The sequence below is a fragment of the Chrysochloris asiatica genome, unplaced genomic scaffold (assembly GCF_000296735.1).
Source record: "Chrysochloris asiatica unplaced genomic scaffold, ChrAsi1.0 scaffold00012, whole genome shotgun sequence".
Classification (NCBI taxonomy): Eukaryota; Metazoa; Chordata; class Mammalia; order Afrosoricida; family Chrysochloridae; genus Chrysochloris; species Chrysochloris asiatica.
In genome coordinates, this window is record NW_006408530.1 from 17935433 (window position 1) to 17958366 (window position 22934).

General features: G+C 38.0%; 1 pseudogene; it reads left to right on the plus strand.

Annotated features, from left to right (window-relative positions):
- Positions 1 to 518: 518 nt before the first annotated feature.
- The window catches only part of LOC102817566, an 84766-nt pseudogene continuing 62350 nt past the window's right edge, over positions 519 to 22934 (plus strand).

Below are 22934 nucleotides of genomic sequence, written 5' to 3' on the forward strand. Positions count from 1 at the left end.
CTCATCCATGATTAGACTTTTCTCTCCATACTCAATTTAACTATGTTTTCCTTGGAACTTCATATTCTGTCCTCAAGTCCTTTAAAGAAAATATATCACAAATAAACTGAAATTGTTTTATGGCCAAGGAATTCATAAATGATTTTGTTTTATTCTTCATATGCCTACCTGTATGTTCAGCATCAAGTAAGCACAATATGGAGTCCTGGTGTGGTACTATGGGATAAAGCACTGGACTGCAAGGTCTGTTTGAATCACAAGGTCGGTCATTTAAACTCACCAGCCGCTCCTTGGAAATCTTATACAGGGTTGCTATGAGTCAGAACCGACTTGATTGCACTTAACAACAACAAAGCATGTAACAGGAATCTTTGGGCGGTCAGTTAATGCACTCTACTGGTAATCTAAGGGTTGGAGATTCAAGTCTACCCAGAGTTGCCTCAGAAAAATGATTTAGTTCCAAAAGTCAGCCACTTGAAACTTTATGGAGGACCCTACAGATGCAGAGAAGGAGAGAAATGTGGGCATGGGTAGGGCTGCTGGGCCTACCGGTTCCTCTGAGCAGCTGGCGAGGTTTGACTTTGAAGGCAGATCCTCAGGTAAATGCCCGGACATCAAGGCAAGTGGAAGGACAAGCCGGGAGCATAACCCACGCCTCCCGCCTCAGGGAAGTGGTCAGGTCACCGCCAAGGTAATAGAACACCTGGAGCAGCTGCAAGGCCATGGAATGGCTGGAGAAAGCCATCACCTTTGCCAACCGGCTCCGTGGCATAGACACTGACAACTTGGAGCCGATGAAGTCGGTCCTGGAGGACAGGTGCCTCTACCTGAGATCTGAAGATGTGCTAGAAAATAACTGTGCTGAAAAAGAACTCTCATCGGGTTATGGAGGAGTATGTTATGGCCCCTCCTGGTAATATGGGCACAGTTATGGATCTCTTCCAATCCGTCTGCCAAATTTCTTGGCATAGATGAGTGAGTGCCTCCTGTGCTGCCTCACTTTCTTGAAAGATTTCAATTTTCATTCCATCAATTCCTAGTGGCTTGTTCTTTGCCAATTCCCTCAATGCACCTTGGACTTCTTCCTTCAGTATCATTGGTTCTTGAACGTATGCTACCTCTTGAAACGGTTGAACATTAACTATTTCCTTTTGGTACAGTGACTCTGTGTATTCCTTCTGTCTTCTCTTGATGCTTTCTGTATTATTCAATAACTTGCCCAGAGAATCTTTCGATAATGAAAGTCGAGGCTTGAATTTTTTCTTCAGTTCCCCCAGCTTGAGAAATGCTGAGCATGTTCTTCCTTTTTGGTTTTCTGACTCCAGATCTTTGCACATTTTCTTGCAATATTTGGCTTTATCTTCTCGAACTGATCTTTGAAATTTTCTGTTCAGCTCTTGGACCTCCTCATTTCTTCCATTTGCTTTAGCATCTCTACGCTGGAGAGCAAGTTTCAGTGTCTCTTCTGACCTCCATCTTGACCTTTTCCTTTCTTGTCTTCTCAACGACTTTTTGCTTTCTTCATGTATGATGTTCTTGATATCATCCCACAACTCTTCTGGTCTTTCATCTTTAGTGTTTAAATGTATCAAATCTGTTCTTCAGATGTTCTATGGAATGCAGAAATCATCAGACAGTATCTTTGATATCCCATGTGAGTAAAGTTTTACTAAAGGTAATACAGAAACGGCTATAAGCATACATTGACAGAGAATTTCCAGAGGTTCAAGCCAGATTCAGAAGAGGCTGTGGAATGAGGGATATTATTGCTGATGTCCAGTGGATTTTGGCTGAAAGTAGAGAATATCAGAAAGATGTTTACTTGTGCTTTATGGACTATGCAAAGGCTTCTGATTGTGTGGATCATGGCAAGCTATGGACAACATTGAGAAGTATGAGTATTCCTGAACACTTAATTGTGCTCATGAGGAATCTGTACCTGGACCAAGAGGCAGTTGTTCAAACAGAACATGGGAACTCTGAATGGTTTAAAATTAAGCAAGGTGTGCGACAAGGTTGTATTCTTTCACCATACTTATTCAACCTGTATGCTGAGCAAATAATCCAAGATGTCTGGGTTATATGAAGAAAAACGTGACATCAGGATTGGAGAAAGATTCATTAACAACCTGCGATATGCAGATGATACAACCTTGCTTGCTGAAAGTGAAGAAGATTTAAAATATTTACTGATGAAGATCAAAGAGCACAGCCTTTGGTATGGATTACATCTCAATGTCAAGAAAACATAAATCCTCACCACTGGACCAATAAACAACATTCTTATCAACGGAGAAAAAATTGAAGTTGTCAAAGACTTCATTCTTCTTCGATGAACTGTCAACACTCACGGAAGCAGCAGTCAAGAAATCCTGGCTTTTCTTCTTGTGGTAGTCTGCCCTGGTATGGCTCATGTTGAAGAGCAGAGATGTCAGCTTGAGGACTAAGGTGTGCCTGACCCAAGCCATGGTATTTTCCATAACCTCATATGTGTGAGAAAGTTGGGCAGTGAATAAGGAAGACCATAGAAGAATTAATGCTTTTGAGTTATGGTGTTGGAGGAGAATATTGAATGTGTCATGGGCTGACACAAGAACCAATAGATCTGTTTTGGAAGAAGTGCAGCCAGAGTGCTCCTTGGAGGCCAAGATGGCCAAACTTCGTCTCTCATGTTTTGGACATATTGCAGGAGTGACCAGTCACTGGAGAAGGATATCATGTTTAGTAAGGTGGAGGGTCAGAGTACTTCACTATAGTTCTACACTCACACACATAGGGACACCATAAGTCGAAATTAACTTATTAGACATATAATGATAACTGAATTAAAATGCGTCCTTACCTGTGTCTTCATGACTATAGCCCCATCTTCCCCAGTCAGCTCTCGCAATACAAAGGAACGTATGAGGTTTGTGGAAAAAGGCTTATAAGAGATAGGAATGCAAACTCAGCTCAGTCACATATGGGTTAAGAAAATTCATTCTGATTCCTCTATACTTTGGTTCCCTCATCTGTATATTGGTGCTTACAAGGGCAAGTCAAAATGTATTGCTACTAGGATTCCATTCCTACCTGGGTTTATTCCAAACAAAACGTGTTTCAATATGTCTCTTTGAAAAAGGGCTAGGAAAACTATGCCGAAGATGGCTGTAGACAAGCTCTCTCAGTAACACGCTTCTCTTAGTCTCAAGAGGGTGCCTTCAAATAAAAAATAATACAAAAAAAGAGTTTTGTGTCTTTTAAGCAAGATCAAAGCAATGAAGAGGATTTTATGGAATGAGTTGCAACAGGGAATGGGCCTTAGATTTACCAACATGATCCAGAGAAAAAGGTCTAATTAAAACAGTGGCTTCCAAGGGGATCTGCTAGGCCAGTTCAATTCAAGGCAGAGAGGTAAATTTGGAAGACTATAACAACTGTTTTTTGGAACTCCAAAGAGGTAATCTTGATCAATTTTCTTAAAGGACACAGGACAATCATGAGGACTTACTATGAAGAAGGTTGGGTTTTTTTAAAGGGCTAGGAAAACTGTGGCAAGGAATTTTTTATTTTTCTCCCCATCATGACAAATTACTTGCTCAATTTTTAAGGTTCACAAGAGCTGTCCTGTGAAAATTTTCTTGGAAAACCTTTCCCCATAAATCCAATAGTTCTGATCCTGTCTCTTTTGTTTCCAAAACTCAAAGAACTTCTAGTGGAACATGAATTTGAGTCCTTTAAGGATACCCAAAGTGCCATTTTGACATGTTGAAGATCACAGAATTTCTTCTGGGAAGGAATAAAGAGATGGAAACTCTGCTTTAAGAACTATATAGATCTGGATGAAGGATATGTCAAGAAACAAGAGCTTCACATTTTGATTTTTTGTTTAATAAAGGTTTCTATGATTTTGTAGCAATTCTTTTTTATGTACACTTGTATAACAATCTATTTAACAACTATAAAATATTGTTATACTTTCCATTGAATCTCTTTGTACTCTGCACAAAAGGCAAAAAAAATAAAATAAAATTATAATCTCCTTAGTATCTATTACAGATATTAGTACATTTTCCTGAATCTGGATATCCTTTATTTATTACTAGGGCACCTGCCTTGTTCTGGCATTCTCCTGCAGGATGCTTGTACAATGGTGAGCAAAACCAGACTCATTCATTTTTCTTGCAGTCTTCCTGATCTAATAGAAGGCAGATCTTATATCCAGAAATCATTTTGTGTTAACACCTGCATTATTAAAATATATCTACAACTTTGATTTTTATTAAGGGAGCATGCAGGAGTCAATTTAATATCCCTCAGATCTTTGATCCACATAATTACAATTCCTAATAAGGTAACAAGGGTAAAAATTATACATTACACCAGAAGTGTCGTTGCTCACACACTTTTGAAATATTGCTAGTCATCATCACTACAGCACTTGGGAATCCTGAGGACTATCATAAAATAAAAAAGAGCTCTGGTGATGCAATAATTAAGCAGCTGACTGCTAAACAAAAGGTTGGCATTTCCAAGAGATAAAAGATCTGGCAATCTGGTACTGTAAAGATTATAGCCTAGAAACCCTATGAGGCAGTTCTACTCTATCATAGAGACTCACTGCATGTTCAAGTTCACTTGATGGCACATACCAACAACAGCATCACAAAAATCATGTGAATACTTGATATGTAAAAGTGTTTTACTCAGAGCATCCCATTTTACATACCAGAAGTGCAACTCGGGTCCTAATTCAGCAAGCTCAACAATTGGACCAGTCTAGACAGCATGGCTTTGCCCATCTCCATTGTATTAGATTAGAGAAGGTAAAAATTAAAATAACACTTACAAAAGAACCCATACTAATCCACTAAAGTAGATTCTTAGTTGGTTGCTAGGATGTAGGGGTAGGGATAGGGGTGGGAGGGGAAGGTGGAGTACAGGGCAGGGAATAGACACAAGATAATTTGGGTATTGGGTAGGGGGGCAATATACAAGTAGGGAGAGGGGAATCGAAGAACAAAGCAGATGGGAGAACAGTTAGACAGGTATGAATGGGCTAAATGGGACAGAGGTAAAAAATGATGTAGGCACAGCCTTGGAACAACAAGGCTCTGGAATACAGAGACTGAGACATGGATGGAATGGGGAAAAGGGAGGAATAATGTTAAGATGCTTGGCTGTCTTTTGAATCATGGTTTTCCTTGCAATATATTATAAAACAGACACTGGAGGGGAAAAGAAAGGAATAACCAAAAATATCAACATGGAAATCTTGTAAGCCCATCTTCAGCCTATAACTGATCGGAATACCTAAAATGGGGCTACAATGTGTCCAGTGAAGGAGGTTTACTGAGGAACCTCTGCATTACATGGGAGTATGGGTGGAAGCCCGAACCACATCCAGACCTTCAGAGACGGGGAATTTTCCACTTGAAAGGACAAGCAGACCAGCCGGGAGCAGCTAGAAAACCAGAAGATACTTCTTAAAAGAAGGACCTAGAGGAAAAATACAAAATAATAAGGGCAGTCCGACTGTTACCACAAGAACATACAGGTGGCCTGCCCAGGAGACATCAAGGCAAGTGGTTGGATCCTCTCAGTGCAAATTCTCTTCCAAGACTAAGACACAAGGGAAATATACGTTTTCATTGACAAACACGCATGTCACCCAGAAGGGGAAGTGACCGAAGAACATCAATAAAGTGGCCAGCTAAGCCCTACATTGTTCAGCAAACTACTGTGAACCCAGGTGGAGACCTGGTCAGCCAGTAACGAGGCAACACCTGGGGACTCATGGGCTCAGAGTCAATGACACAGCCACAGAGGTCTAGAGTGGAGAGTGGGGCGGCCAGCCGATAAAAAGAGGCTGGACAGACGCAAGAACACCCACACTTGCAGATGATACCCTTTTGACCTGGCTTCAATGACTGGATAAACAGAGCTCAACCCGAAGAAGAAAGAAGAGGAAAAAAGTGTCATCTGATACAATTCGATAAACATGACCTACACCTATAAATGCACTGCAAGAACTATTCCCACCCCCTCCACACAAAGGGTAGACAGGGATGGGCAACTTGGACATTGGCAACCCAAAATGGGGGGAGGCATACAAAGGTAAGAAGTGACTGGCTTACAAGCTTTCAAGAGGGAACCTAGATCCAAAGGGAGGTAGAGTCTCCAGTGAATAGTATCCAGCCTGTCCAGGAAGGGCTGATGAAACGAAATGCAGATGGGTCTCTTGTGATGCAATGGTGAATAATTGTTATCAGGACTGATTGTGAGGGTTGGAAATCTAAAGGTGGATATTTTGTAGCAAGGAGGGGAGTGATTAACTTTTCAGTCTAGGAGCGGAGGACCCTAGGACCATCAATGGAGAAAACCGGAGAGTGGGATCCTACCCAGAGAAGTGGTGAGGCCTGAGATGAAGGCAAAGAAGATGACGTCAAGAGATGATATGGCTGGGGACTCGGGATCAGGAGATGGAAAGGGGCTGAGGATTATGGTGGGGGGAGGTGCAGACTTACAGGGTGTGGCTGGGTGAGGATGCATGGACGGGATGGTAACTATGCCAATGAAATGATAGATGATGGAATTAATGTAAAGCTAATGTTCTCCCATGTAGACTATCACACAATTCACAATAAAACATTTTAAAAAAATAATAACACTTACATGGTGATATTTTATATTAGATTAGATGTTCTGGAGGAGTTGAATCCTTGATCTAAATATTGTATCATTATATTCAAAATGCATCATACTAAATGTAGTGTTTATACCAATAAGTCCCTTAGATATTGCATTATATTTTAAAATGTGTACAAGTTAAAATGTATTTCTATTCAGTAGGATTGTATGTTTTATATACTTGTATTTCTCACTGAAAGATGGAATATTCTTAAAATTAATAGTTCCATAACATAAAATTTAAAGAAAACATGAAGAGTGGATTTTTCATAGGAATAGAGGGAGTGATTGGCAATGGATTTCAACACATTCCCCAGCTGACTAAAGATGTATCATGCTGGGCAATAGAGTAGGTAGACTTATCCATGGCAAACTTTCAGGGACCAGTCATTCATGGCTATCCTCCCTTGTCTTCTTTTAAAATGCCAGTTGTATATGGATGAGGCACATGTTTCTCCTGCCAGTGTCTGCTCAAGCAGACAGTTTACTAATTTGTAGCTCAGTAAACCTTTCACTGCACTGAGCACCTTGAGGTTAGCACATCTCTAATCATTATTTGATAACAGAAATCTGCAAGCATCACATCCCTGGTAACAAGAACATTGTATCTTAGCAACCAGCCTTGATATTCAAACAATTTCATTAAAGCGTAGCACCTCTTAGCAGGTGGGTGAGTGCGGGTGTTGATAAACATTTATAACATGATCAGCCATTGTGTTTGCCAACACTATAATCAGCATGACAAATTTATGAATTTGTTTACAAGCTCCTAGATAGCCAATCTATGTAGGTAAACTACATTTCAGACTGGTTGGGAGATCCAAATATCAGATTCTTATGTGAAATGGAGAGTTTCTTTAAAAGCCTCTCAGTTTAAGAGATTGCCAAGCTGTTTTCAATACAGAGACATCATTAGTATTTCCACTGTCATTTAATCTTCAAATAATAAGGTTATTTTAAATGTTTCAGGAGTAAAATCTCAGTTGAAATTTCTACTATTTTGTCATTCATGAAGATCATAGTATCAGGGAAGTGCAACTTTATTTTTTTTCTTCTCCAGAAGGACATAGCAAGCTGCTACTCCTTTTGTGCTCATTGATCTATTTCATGAATGAGTTTTAAATATATTATCTATATTGTTAAGCGCCATCGAGTCGGTTCTGACCCATAGCGACCCTGTACAGGGTTTCCAAGGGTGTAAATCTTTATGGGAGTAGAAAGCCTCATCTTTCTCCCGCGGAGCGGCTGGTAGTTTCGAACCGCTGACCTTAAGGTTCGCAGCCCGAGTCGTAACCACTACACTACCAGAGCTCCTTATATATATATAGATCCCTTCCTAAATTGAAGACAAATTTTTAGGCCATCACTTAGAACAAGCTTTAAAATGGGATAATGCACTTAAGCAGGCATTCATTTAAGGAAATCATTAATAGATCACCATCATGAATTGCTCCAAACATGACCAGCTTTTCTCATCTATTTACTTCAAGCTAATGACACCTGTGATGTCTGTATTTGTCTGAAATGCAATATCCCATTCTAGAAAGATTTTGAATATTTTTCCTAATGAATGATGAGGAAAACAATTTTTTTCTAAACATCCCACCAACCCCATGCTCTTCAAAACTGAAAACTTTCCAATCTGGCAGGCATAATCAGCATACAATTCTTTCTTAATTATATAACATGGCTCCTATTATTATTATAAGATCTCAACCTGTGATTGTTCAAGTGTTACCAAGTATAAAAGTTCACTAAGGCATGCACTAGCAAATAGGTAGAAGAAAAACAAGGACTTTCATACTTTCTGAAGTTTGAACCTTGAACCTGCAGCACAGTTCCAACAGGGCCCCTGGCTCCTCATCCTGAACAAGCTATTAATCTACCTGAAATAGGTGAACTTCAGTGAAGCATTATCAAATAGGTAACAAGCTCTCTTTCAAATTAAAACCAGTCATGATGAAAAACAAGTTTGTTGACCTTGCTTGTTCACGATGAACCATGACATGTCAGTTAATAACTACCACCTGGGTAACTCTAAAATTCAATAGCTGGAATTACAAAGTTCCAAAGATTCTGAGACAAAAGTATAGATAATGTGTAGCCCCAAAGAACAATCGTACAAATACCATTGGTTTAAAAAATCTTTAGGAAGCAATAAAAAAGCAAAGTAACATTGAAAGCTGTAGCCAGAAAGGAACATTTATCTGTGGATTGTTGGAAAGCGAAGAACAACAAAATATCCCCTTATTTTGTGTGAGTGACACCAGATGGTGTGGAGGCCAGGGCTGAAGAGGATAGGAGTACAGAGATAGAAAAGGAAGAATGCGTATTATTTTTCGTATACATTGGCTGTTATAGTTACTAATTGAACAATTATTCCTTCTGGGTTCCTGAAGTTTTCCATGCATGCAGACATTGTTTTGACTGAGGTGAAAAAAAAACAATTCAGCTTCTAAGATGGTGTGGGGACAGAAGTGCATTGATTGAAACAGATACAGTAGGAATCTGTGATTGACTCTGGGATCACTGTGTCTTTAAACTTCTTGCTTTATTCCAATATTTTCAAGTTAGCAATAGAATTGATCAACTCTTGATAATCTTAGTCAAAAATTAGACTTGTATCAGAAGAGTTTTAAACTTTCTGCTTTCTACGTGAAGTTTGGGATAAGAACCAAGATGCGTGTAAGTGTGTGTGCCTGAATGAGCATTTGTGTGAATGTGGAAGTGAGGATGTGTGTATGATGACACATGAGTATGTGTGTGTGTGTGTGTGTGTGTTATCAGCTTTTTCTGCTTCCTGAGGCCAGCAGATAATGTTACATCTTACTTTTATGAAAGTTCTTTCAAATTTCATTGGCTCAGTGTTTCATGGACCACTTCCTACACTGTAGATCTGTTGTCATTAATATGATGGGTTTCTAAAAATACACAATAGAACATAAAGTTTCTGGTTTAAGAAAGATTCACTATATACAATTTTGCACTCTGGTCAGTGCTGAATATTATGGATTACCCTGCAATTTAAAAATAAATATATAGATAAATTATCATATCATTCTTTAATTATATCAGCTAATGAAGACTCTTTTGAATTGTCTCACCTTGTCTGTGCTTGACAGGTAATGAAAGGCATACCACATACTTTGAAGATTCACCTTAGAAACACAGGTACCATGCAAGTCAGTCATCAATGTTAAGGTAAAATGTTCAGTGTTACATAGTCAACATCAAGTGGTATATACTCTACATCAAGAATTCAGCAGACATACTACAAATATCTTTTTTACTATAGTTACTGAAAACTAAGGAGTCCTGGTATATGATAAACACTGTCTGATAACCATATGACTGCTAGCCATGAGGCTGGCGGTTCAAACTCACCAGCTGCTCCTTGGAAACTACACAGAGTCACAAAGAGTCAGAACTGACTCAACAACTCTCAACAACAACACTGAAATTAATTTAGTTTAAAATTTTAGTTTCTACTAAAGTATTTACACTAAAAAAAAAACCAGCCTATACCATTATATTATGAGGATTGCAATCAATGACATGAAACAAAATGTGTATGAACTGTTCGATGGAAAACTGATTTTTAACTTTTTTTTATTTTTTAAGGAACTACATAAAGGAACAACATGAGACCTCGGGAGAAAGATGAGGCATTCTGCTCTCATGAAGATTTACAGCCTCAGAAACCCTGTGCAGGGTCACTATGAGTCAGAAATGACTCCACGGTACTTAACAACAACAATAACATGAGAGCAAGTAGTCAATGTTTCCTCAAAGCAAAGATGAAATGGACAAGGAGAGGAAGGGAATTTCAATCAACAAAAAAGAACAAATAGAAGATAAATAATGAGTATGCCAACACATTATAAAAATTGTAAACAGTGGTACAGAACAATTTGTGTAAACATTGATAAAGGGCAAACTAATTTTATGTGTAAATTTTCACCTAAAACATAATAAAATATTATTACAGAAAGTTTCTGAAATAATCTGAGAACAAAACCAGGTAAGAGCTGAGCTTTTACTAATGAGTTCGGTCATCATCATAAAACCAATGCTGTTGTGATCCTCCCAATGGAACCATCCTTCCCCAGCAAGCCACTTGGCAGTTTGTTGTTAAATTGAGAGATTTGAAAATTCCATAGAATTCACAGTGGTTGATATTTGTTTAGTACTTTTCAACTGAAGATATCATGGTACAGAAAAAAAAATAACCCACCAACCATGTCAATTTTGGAGATACTTGGAGCTATAAATTCCAACATTTAATCAGAATCCCTAATTACATTTTATGTCCTTTTCCAGGACAAGGATAAGTCATCCTTTTCATACAAAGTTCGAATGTAAATAAAAACCAAAACTTCCATGCAACTCAAACTTCTAATCTTGTTTCTAGCTTTGAATCTATTTTTTTTCTATATATTGAGAATTTATAAATTTCATTCAAGAGAGAATCACATAAATGCTTGATTTTCAAGCATAATCAAGGAAAAAGTATGTTTTGAAATAAAATAAAAATATTTTATCAAAATTCTAAAAATAATTTTTATGGAAACACTTTTAAACTGTAAATTTTTTAGTGCTATAATTTTTTTAGTGTTCTGAGTCAAAGTAAGCCAAAGATAAGTTTTGCCTTTCTTAAACCACTTTGTTTTTTCCCGGCTGCCACTGAGTTGACTTAGCACTATGCTCCATATTGTTTTCACTAGCTGATTTTTCAAGCAGATCACCAAGCTTTACTTCTGGGGTGTGTCTCTCTATTAACTGGAATCTTCAACATTTTGGTTAGTAGTCAAGTTCATTTACCATTTCTACTACCCAGAGACTTGATTGTTTTGTGGTTGTTGTAAAGTGCTGTCGAGACAGTTCAGACTCGTAACAACCCTGTGTAGAGTTCCAGAGTGACTGGTGAGCTTAACCTACCAACCTTGCAGTTGAAGCTACCTTGCAGTCCAGTACATTAATCCACAGCACCACACCGAGCCAACATTATGTCTATTTATGACCAAAGCTTGTTGGCATATAAAGAGCTGTTTGCCACAAGTAAATAGGTTAAGTTGGACATTTCATTTTCCACTTCTTGTACCTGATTTTACAATTTCAGTTTGTTTTTTAATGATCTCCTTTTGTTGTGCTATAGGATAAGCACTGGACTACTAACTGCAAAGTTGGCTATCCAAACCCACCAACCACTCCTTGGAAGCCCTATACAGGATCTCTCTGAGTCAAAACCAACTCGAGGGCACTTAACAAGAACCCTTTACATAAACTATCACATTACTCTTCTAGTAATCTTTAGTCCCTTTCAGTTTGTTGCTTCTCTTATCATGTTACCTGGAAAACCAGATACCCATGTCTGAAAAGTCACCTAGTAACAACTGACAAGTTTCTTGTCAATAAAGACGACGCATACATTTTTTTAACCTATGGGGCATAGTGACATGCATAAATGGCAGCTGCTTTTTTACCCATATCACCAAATAGGTGAACTATTACCACAGATAGTGTGAAATATACAGGGAAGAGAAAAGTCTGTCTCTAGATAGCTTGAAATTAATAGCCCAGTGCTTGTCCTACAATCCCATCATAGCTCCTTCAAAGAAAGAAACAAATTAAAACCCTAGAGAGAGAGTAAAGGTTCATACATCACATTCCTAATTACCAAAATACATTGAATGTGAAATGTTAACTGGAATGAGGACCTGAGGAAAAAAATATATATCTATTTCAAGTGAATTTACAAATATGACATCCACATATGAGGCAGTGTTGTTGTTGTTAAGTACCGTAGAGTCAGTTCCAACTCATAGTGACCCTGCACAGGGTTTCTAAGGCTGTAAATCTTTACGGGAGCAGAAAGCCTCATCTTTCTCCCATGGAACAGCTAGTAGTTTTGAACTGCCAGCCTTGAGGTTAGCAGCCCAATTCATAACCACTACACTACCAGAGCGCCTTATGAGGTAGTAGAAATACTGATTTTTGGTTTTTGTTTCTCTTGTTTTTGTACTATTAATATCTCACTTTCTAGAAAGTGATCATTCCAAGACCTTTATTCTTACCTAGGTTTTCTTCACAGTCATTGATCATTGAAGATACTGGAACAGTAAAATAAATACGGTTGCTTCAGGTATTTTATTGGGTTTGTGCTTTCCAAATTAAATTGTTCCAAAACCAGCAACCAGTAACAACTGGCTGGAACTAAAGAAAAAAATCAGTGAAAGAGAAATTACACTTCAAGAAAAGTTACTATAAAAATCAGATAAGTTCCTGATACCTAGGAACATGGGTAACACAAAGAAACCCATGGGTATCGAGTTGAGTCTGACTCATAGCGACCGTGTATAGGATTTCCTAGGCTATACATCTTTACAGGAATATAAGCCTCATCTTTCTCCCACAGAAGGGCTTGTGGGTTTGAACTGCTAACCTTGAAATTAGCAGTCCAGTGCTCGTCTTACAATGCCACCATAGCTCCTTCAACGAAAGAATCAGAAATTTAAAATCCTGGAAAGGTAGAAAAGGTTCATACATCACATTTCCAATCACCTACAGTGCAATATGCAGATGATACAACCTTGCTTGCTGAAAGTGAAGAGGATTTAAAATACTTACTGATAAAAATCAAAGACCATAGTCTTCAGTATGGTTTGCACCTCAACGTAAAGAAAACAAAATCCTCACAACTGAACCAATAAATAACATCAAGATAAATGGAGAAAAGATTGAAGTTGTCAAAGATTGCATTTGCTCCAATCAACCATCAACCCTCACAGAAGCAGCAGTCAAGAAATCAAACGATGTATTGCATTGAGCAAATCTGCTGCACAAGACCTATTTAAAGTGTTCAAGAGCAAAGATGTCAGATTACCGATTGAGTTGGGCCTGGCCCAAACCATGCTATTTTCAATAGCCTCATATGCATGTGAAATTTGTACAACAAATAAGGAGGAATGTAGAAGAATTGATGTATTTGAGTTATGGTGTTGGAGAATATTAAAAGTATCATGGACTGCCAAAAGAACAAACCAGTCTGTGTTGGAAGTACAGCCAGAAAGATCCTTAGAAGCCAGATGGACAGACTTAGTCTCTCATACTTTGGACATATTAGCAGGAAGGATCATTCCCTGGGGAAGGACATCATGTTTTATAAAGTGGAGTGTCAGCGAAAAAGAGGAAGACCCCCAACAAGATGAATTGGTACATTGGCATCAGCAGTGGGCTCAAGCATTGTGACAATTGTGAGATTGTGCAGAAGCGGGCAACATTTTGTTCTGTTTTGCATAAGGTGGCAGTGGGCCGATATTGACTGAAACATAAAAATACAGCACAACTGGTGTTCTCACCATCCCCTGTTGGTAATCAAGAACACTTGAAGCTCACTGCAGTGAAACCCTGAAGATCTACTTGGAAGGTCACATCAGGAAAACCGTTTCATCAAAAAAAGAGAAATGTTTCTCAAATTTACAAATGGATATTTATTCTCCCAAAGCACCCATTTACCCCAAATTCCCTACTGGTTCTCAAAGAGCAATGGAAATTACTTGGAAAGCTGGAGTATGCCCCCTGTCACCCTGATTCTCTTGCTGAGTATACATTATGCATCAGATCCCAGTTTTTTCCATGCAGGATCATATAATCCTTCAGATTTCAGGAAAGCTTACTTTATAGCACAAGACAAGAAGCAGCAAATTCATATAAAATAATCATGTGGAGCTGCTTTCTCGATGTCCTCCAGCCTATCAGTAAAAGATGACCATAAACCAGTATGACTTCATACAGTCATACTCTAACTAAGTATCTTGATAACTCACTAAACATTTGTTCCTTTAGATGGATCTATGGATCATAAATACTGACATCATCTGGATTCTTGTTAGAAATGCAAACTCTCAGGTCTCTGCCCAGACCTATTGAGTCAGAATCAGCATTTTACTAAGAGATTCTGGAGAGTCTTACAAACATTAAATTTTGAGAGGTACAGAATGAATGTATGAATAAAAATCTATTAATACTTAGCATTTTTCTATGTTCTCTTCACTATTCTAAGAGCATCATTGACTCAGCCTTCACAATAGGCTTGTCAGGCAAGTGTAAAGACCATGTTTTTATAAATATAAGTAAACATTTAGTTTCTCTAATACATTGTTGTTATTGTTGGCGCATTAAATGCTGTCAAGTCGGTTCCCACTCACAGCAACCCTGAGTAGGGTTTCCAAGGAGTGGCTGGTGAGTTCAAACCACCAACATTGTAATTAGAAGTCCAGTGCTTATCCTACATGGCACACTAGGAGATCCTAATACATGGGATGTGTTTACTACTGTATTTGGCAGTGGAAATTGGTTTCCTTTCTGACACTCCATCAGCGAGCGTTTAATGGTTCTCTTGGAGATCTCTATGAACAGCCATGGCCACCTTTGTCTGTGACACTCCTTTCCTTATAACTTTCCATCTTGGTAAAGCAGTCATTGTCAGATAAATCAGGTAAAATGCTCATCCTGGAATTGTGGTTTGAGGCTCATTTGGGAAAACTGAAGGGGCCACAAAGCCCAAATTAACTAACATCTCCACTTTCCTTTCCTCCTAAGATGTAATTTACCTTACCATTTGTGAACATCATAGGGAAAAGCTTGCAGTTCAAATGACTTTGCAGTCTGATGCATTAACCCACAGCACCACATCAAGACTCTTTATGTATAGATAGATATACATATATCTAGATGTAGATACAGATACATTCCTTGCATTACTAAATACATTGGATAACTAGGACGGAAGATTTCTTGTCTGTTATTCTTGGTACTGGTCCAAGATGTAAATAATTTCAATAATCAAATTAAAATGAACTTTATGAGTCCAACATAAGAAAGAAAAAGAGGAAGTCTAGTGGTAAGAAGGAAGGAGGGAGGAAAAAAGAAAATTCTAAATCTGGTTGGCTTGAAATCCTTAGCTTTAACAAGCTGTGACCTTTAGGAATGACTGAATAAAAGAAATAAGATGAAGAAGGGAAAAAGAGCTCCACTGAGTATTATTTCCATGTTCATCTTAAGCATGGGGTATTGTGTATCATGTGATAGGAAAGAATTCTAATGAAATTACAAAGTCCAGTTCCTTGGGCACAAATCTACCTCATAGATGGTGACAACACTTGTTTAAAGCATAGGGTTTTTCCTTTTAATTGACAAAAAATGGTAACACTTGTTTAAAGCATAGGGGTGTTTTTTTCCTTTTATTTGACAAAAGCCGTGTGCTATGGAACTTATCAGTTAAAATAATGATCAGAATCTGTTCAGGATTTGAATTCTTTCTGATACCACTATATGCAATTCATTAATAGGAAATATATTTTATTATCTGAAATACAAACACTGAAACTCTCTCCACTGTTAGAACTAAGGCTTCAGCTATGATAAAATGTAATTATTTTTAGCCAAGTTCCAAGGCTATAAATCTTTGCAGGAACAGAAAGCCTCATCTTTCTCCAACGCAGTGACTGGTGGATTCCAACTGCCAACCTTTTGGTTTGCATGTCAGTGCTTACTCTACAGAGCCAACATTAAATTCATGCTATACTTGAGAAGATTATCAAACTATTTTGGTTGATAAATGGCAGAGGCTACAAATACACTGTAGTTGTATCTGTGTCTTTACATTACTATTAATAAACATTTTATATGTTTCTATGTATATGTAGAAAGATCAAACATCAAATGTTTACATTTTTGTATTTTATAGTCATATGTAAGATAATTTTCTTTATATCATTACAATAATTCCTAAATTTGAAGTCCAAGACCTCCAGTTTGATTTTCATTTTGTGTCAATTCTAAAGTTTTATATTAAGCTCTAAGCATCAACCATGATTATTGTTGACACCTTTGTATCAGTTAACCTCTGAGATATTATTCAAAGTCCCTGAAAACTTCACCCAGGGTATCATAAAATTAGGCAAGCTGATTTTCCTCTGTGTTTACTAACTGAAGAAAATAGTTTCTGAACTTAGAAGTACGTGCCTGGGTAAACAGTCATGCTCAGTGTTCACATTTTATTATCCCTCTTCAATGGCTTTCTTTCAATCTCAATGAAATATCTGGCCTCAGTTTCACGTGAGTATCCTTTACCTGAGAAAGCAAAAGAAAAATGGTAACACTTGTTTAAAATTAATTTCTTACTTTTCCCTCAGTGCATTGCATCTAAAGAAATAAACTTATTGAATTCAGTTTAATGACATAATAAATTCTTCCTTTCCAACAATGCTGTAGCTTAATTCACTAGTGCACTTTAAGCTTTTGCCTTTAGCATCTGATGGGTCATTAGTCTGTATGTAATCCAGCAGCCGGATTCCTCAGAGTCTAAACTCAATCAGCAAGCACCAAATCAGTAGTTTCTGAAATATGACTATTAGGTCAAGCGTCCTCAAAAAGAGTGCCTGGGGCATCCCAGATAGAGACTAGGGCATGGCAAGAAACAAACTAGAACAGAATTTGATGCCCACAACTCACTAAAGACTTCATTCATTCTAACTCACTAAACAACTGTTCTACAAATGATTTGACTACTCTTTTTGATGTTTTCTAGCCAGTAGGTCATGTAATAAAATCAGTTGGCATGTGCCAAAAGGCTGAACATACATATCATTGAGTTGAACATATTCTAATCACTTTTTCACCTCAAGAATCTTTGCCTAATTTCACAAAACAAGCCATGGCATCGCTGTCAGTCACCCTACACCAAAACAGGGTAAATACTGCACATCATCCCATATGAGAGTATACTCTCTGCTGTATGAAATAGTTACTGTAAGAGCATCTTCTATTGCTGAAAATTTAAAACAAAATAGCTATATTGTTAACTTCTCCCTGAATTCCACATAAAAGTTTGATAAAAAACATTTTTCCATCATATCTTTAGAGGTTATAATAGCCAAGCTATACATCTGCTATCGTTCTGCTACAGCGTTGCATCCCTTCATTGATGCAAACTGTGTTTTGTACTGGAAATAATGTTTTCCATCTCAGCAAGGATTAAGCAGGTAATTTTAGATAAGTGATATAGTGGGGCATTTAGGCCTGCATCATTACCATTGTCTTATCATCACTATCTTCTTCTTATCTTTTTAAAGAAGTTAACATAAAACACAGAAGACTATCACTTAGATATAATTCAGACCTGACATGATGCATGGAGAAGTAAGGGCAAAATTTCTATCCTACACTTTAAAATAAGATTTTCAATGTTCTATAAATAGCACTTTGACTCACTTCATCATGGTGTCAACTTCCAGAGGAACTTGGTGGAAAGATTAGACCAAATAAGTGAATGAAATCGTTATTTAGAAACTTAAAAGCCAGCATCTAAAATTGTTGGTAGTCCATGGTCCCTGTGAATACATTGAGAAACAGTAAGGGCTATGACCACAGGAAGAGACATAGAGGAGTTAGGTCCAGAAAGGAAAGTGAGATTAAGAGCAAGAGAAGGGAGGAGAGGACAATATAGGGCATCTGAAACAGAAGTGAGTAGAGATAGAAGTAAAGGGCAGAGGAAGCAAGAAAGGAAGAGCAAAAGGAGAAGAGAAATTGAAGAGTGGGTGGGAGGAAGAACAAGTGAGAAAAAGCATTAAACTAGAGTACATATGCCTAAACCCATGAAATTAACATATTGAAAATAATTCAATGCTTCCTTATAGAGAGAATGGGGGCTGGGCCAAGTTGTTGGGCCTAGCAGATGAGGAAGCAAAATGAAACATTGTGGTAGGCGGTCTCTAAAATGATTCCCAATAATCTTTCCCTTCTGGTACTCCCCACCCCTACCATTGAGTGATGGCTGGGCCTAGTGACTCAATTCTAACCTATAGAATACCATAAAAGCTATGGGATGTCACTTCCAAGATTCAGTTACAAAAAGACTGTCATCATTTTTGCTTGCCTTCTATCTCTTTCTCTCATTTGTGTTCTGAAGAACACCAGCTGCCACATTGTGAGTGGCTATATAGGAAGGACAAGTGACAAGGAACTGAACGAGGCCTCCAACTGCCAGCCAGTGAAGAACTTAGGCCCTCAGTTTACTGCCTCCAAGTTTATGAATTCTGCCAACTGAGTGAAGTTGGAAGCAGACCCTCTCTCAATTGAGCCTTTGTATAGGGTATCCAAGGTGCACCTGGTGGGTTTAAATTGCCGACCTTGCAGTTAGTAGTCCAGTGCTTATCCTACAGCAAGCCCTGGTTAACATCTTGATTATAAATTTGTATATATAAGAGAGAGGCACCAAACTAAACCATTCCCAAGTTCTCAACTCACAGAAACAAGATAATGTATGTTTTATAAGCAGCTAAATTTAGAGGTAATTTGTTACCCAGCAATAGATAACTAATGTTGTTGTTGTTAAGTGTTTTTGAGTCAATTCTGACTCATAGTGACCATGTACATGGTTTCTGAGGAGCAGCTGATGGGTTTGAACCGCCAACCTTGTGGTCTGCAGTCCAGTGCCTATCCTGCAGCACCACACCAGGAATCCATGGATATCTAAAACATACATTTAGCATATAATTATCTACTCTTCCTAAGATTAACTCTAAACCAATAGGTGAATCATTGAGGATGTCCTATAGATTTAACAACAAATTATGAAGAATCAACCTATGAAACTTTAAGATTATGGATAATTTAATCATCAAATCTTACATGGCATCAGGATTGGAGGAAGATTCACTACCAAGTTTCCATATGCCAATGACACAACCTTGCTTGCTAGAATCAAAAATGACTTGAAATACTAACTGATGAAGACCAAAGACTACAGCCTTCAGTATGGATTGCACTTCAATGTGAAGAAAACCAATATCCTCAAAAAATGGGCCAATAATTAACATCATGATAAATAAAGAAAAGATTGAAGTTATCAAAGATTTCATTTTGCTTGGATCCACAACCAGTGCTTATGGAAGCAGCAGTCAGGAAATCAAAGAACGTATTTCTTTGGGCAAATCTGCTGCAAAATACTTCTTTAAAGTGCTAAAGAGCAAAGATGGCAGTTTGAAAGCTAAGGTGTGCCTGACCCACACCATATGTATTTTAATTAACTTATATGCATATAAAAGTTGGAAAATGAATCTCAGAAGTGTTGATGCATTTGAATTGGGTGTTAGCAAAGAATATTCAAAGTAGCATAGACACCAGAAGAACAAAGAAATCTGTGTTGGAAGAAGTACAGCCGTAATACTCATTAGAAGCAAGGATGGTGAACTTCATCGCTTTTACTTTAGACATGTTTTCAGGAGAAACCAGTCCCTGGACAAGGACATCATACTTTTTATGGAGAGAAAGAGAAAGACCCCTTAAAGGATGAATTGACATGGTGGCAGCAACTATGGGCTCAAACTAACAATTGTGAGAATGACACAGGACTGGGCAATGTTTCAATCTGCATTGACTCGCTGATTTGGAGCCAACTCTACAGCACTTAACAACAACAGCCTCATATTCCACAAAGACATCTGGGTTTGGGCATGAGCTACAGAACTTGCTAGCCAAGTCATTTAACCTCTCTGAGACACACTTTCTTCACATATGCAAAATAAAGCTCAGAATTATCCCTGCCTTTTGTGATGGTATGAGATTTACTTGAGTATTGAAAGTGAGAGAATTTTGGAAACCATACATTTAGTAACAGCGTAAGTACTCAAGACACTGCCTCATTCATGAGGTTTCTCCAGGTTAATAACATTGTAAATATTTGTATCTCCTTACAAAATATTTCCTTTTTTAATGAGACAGAAGATATTCTGTGTATGCTGAAGTTTTGTCACAACTCAAAATAGCTGCAGTTTTTATGCTGTTTTGTTGAAACTAATGTTTTATTCTACTAATGACCATCTACCTTCTTATTACTGGACATTTCATATATACTGAAGATGTAATAAAAGTTTATTGAAGTTTTTTTGTTTTGTTTTGTTTTTTAATGTCTTAGGAACCGTGTTCCAGAAACAGAGCCTGAGATAGGAAGTCTTGTTCCAATGATTTATTGAGAAAGTCTTCTGAGGAGAAGGGGAGGAAAGGAAGAACAGAGTCAGGCAAGAATGTGGGCTCAGAGAATACCTTAGTAGATCCCACAGGGAAGCTCTGGAGTACAAATCACACCACAACATTAGACACCTGAAGGCAAAGGGACTAGCCTATTGAAAACTATCTCCTTCCTAGTCAGTCATTGACAGAAGACAATTCTCCAGAGAAGACAACTGTGGTTGCCAGTCATACTCAAAGCAGCTGGGGGAGGCAGGGTACCATCAGTATCCACCACTCAAAGGATCTAGACAGAGTAAGAAGCCGTGAGAGAACAGTGGGTTAATTGGCCTGCTAGCTTCAAGGTCAGCCATTCAAACTTACCAGCTGCTCTGTCGGAGAAAGATGAGGCTTTCTGCTTCTGTAATGATTTACAACCTCTAAAACCCTATGCAAGAACACTATGAATCAGAATCAAATCCATGGCACACGACCACCACCAGGCAGGGTACCAATATTTCATGCTTATTTATGCTATTTTATTTTATTTTTTTAAATAAGTTTTAGTATACTCTTTAGTATATTCTTTATTTCAGTATTAGATCACTTTTGTTAAATGAGCTGACACAAAAGAGTTGCAATAAGAAAAAATAAAGATTTGTCTCTAATGTGAGTTGTAAAATGTAATTCAAGTCAAACAACACAAGAAAGGGGGGAGACTATTTTTTTTTATTTCTTTTTAACTAAGATATAACCATTAAGAAATATAAACATATATGATGTGCCTTTATAAAAAATGGTTAAAATGAGTCCTGGTAACGTAATCAGTTAGGCTGCTGTTGTAATCTACCAGCTGCTTCTCAGAAGAAAGATGGACTTTCTGACCCAGTAAAGATTTATAGCTTTAGGAACCCTATATAGGGTTGCTGTGAGTCAGAACTGACGCCATAGCACATAACCACCACCACCACCAAACAGGCTAGAAGGAGCTCTGATAGCATAGTGGGTTATGTATTGAGTTGCTAAATACAAGGTCAGCAGTTCAAATTTCTGCTCCAAATGTGCCTTCAAGTCAGTTCCAACTCATAGTGATCCAGTAAAGGGTTTCCAGGGAGTGGCTGATGAGTTTGAACTGCCAACCTTTTGGTTCAAGCCCACCTGAGGTCCTGTGGTACAACACCTTACCAGGACTTACAGCCTCAGAAACGGAATACAGGATAGCTATGAATTGGAACCAGCTCAACAGCACGCAGTAGCAGCAGCAACAAGACTGAGGATTAACTGCATGGTGTGATGGCAAGTTCAAAAGGATGACTGTTCGAATCCATCCAGTGGATCCACAAGAGAAAGACCTATCTATCTGCTTCTGTAAAGATTTTAGCCTACTGACCACCTCTACTCTGTTATGTGAGGTTACTATGAGTTGGTATGAACTCGATGACATCTAAAAATAAGAAGAAGCCAGATTAGCAGTTCCCTGACTGGTGCAAATGACTAACATATTCAACTACTGACTGAAAAGGTTATAGGCTTAGTTCATCCTCAGCAAAAAAAGCACCTCAGAAGAAAGGCCTATGTCTAAAAAATAATCATTGAAAATCCTGTGGAGCACAATTTAACTTTGACACATAGAAACTTTCTTGTTTTTGTTTGTTTTAAACAAGGCTGAGGCCAAGAGGGTGCCCAGGAAGCAGTGGCTCCTCAACAAACTCAAGTGGAAAATGGGGTACAGGGTGGTGAAGAGGGCACAAGATGAGGCGGGAAAACATGAAGGAACCAAGAACTCTAGTCCCTGTAAAAAGATTAAGGGCAAGAGTCCAAACCAGTGTACAAGAGCAAAGAGGAAGGAGAAAGGAGGGGAGAGGAGAGAAAAGGAGAAACAGAGAAGAAAAAAGATGGCAGGAGAGAAAAGGAGAAGCAGAGGGGAAGAGAAAAGAGAAATAATTAAACTTTGAAAGATTTAAAAAAAAAAAAAAAAAGATTTCAAAGTTGAGAATATATCTAAACAGTTTATAATCATAGATTTGCCCTAACTATATTTCCTGACAAAACACCCTTCTGATTTTCCCTTCTGTTTCTCAAATCTGACATGGTCCACTTTTTTCCTTATAAATTGTTTACGTTTGAAAGTCTCAGTCATGAAACAGTAGATGGTAAAACATCTGTTTATGAAATAGTTGTTTCTAACACTTCACCTGAAGCTTCCTGAAACATTTTTGATCTTGGTTCCATTGGCGATGGAGCGGAGAGTATTT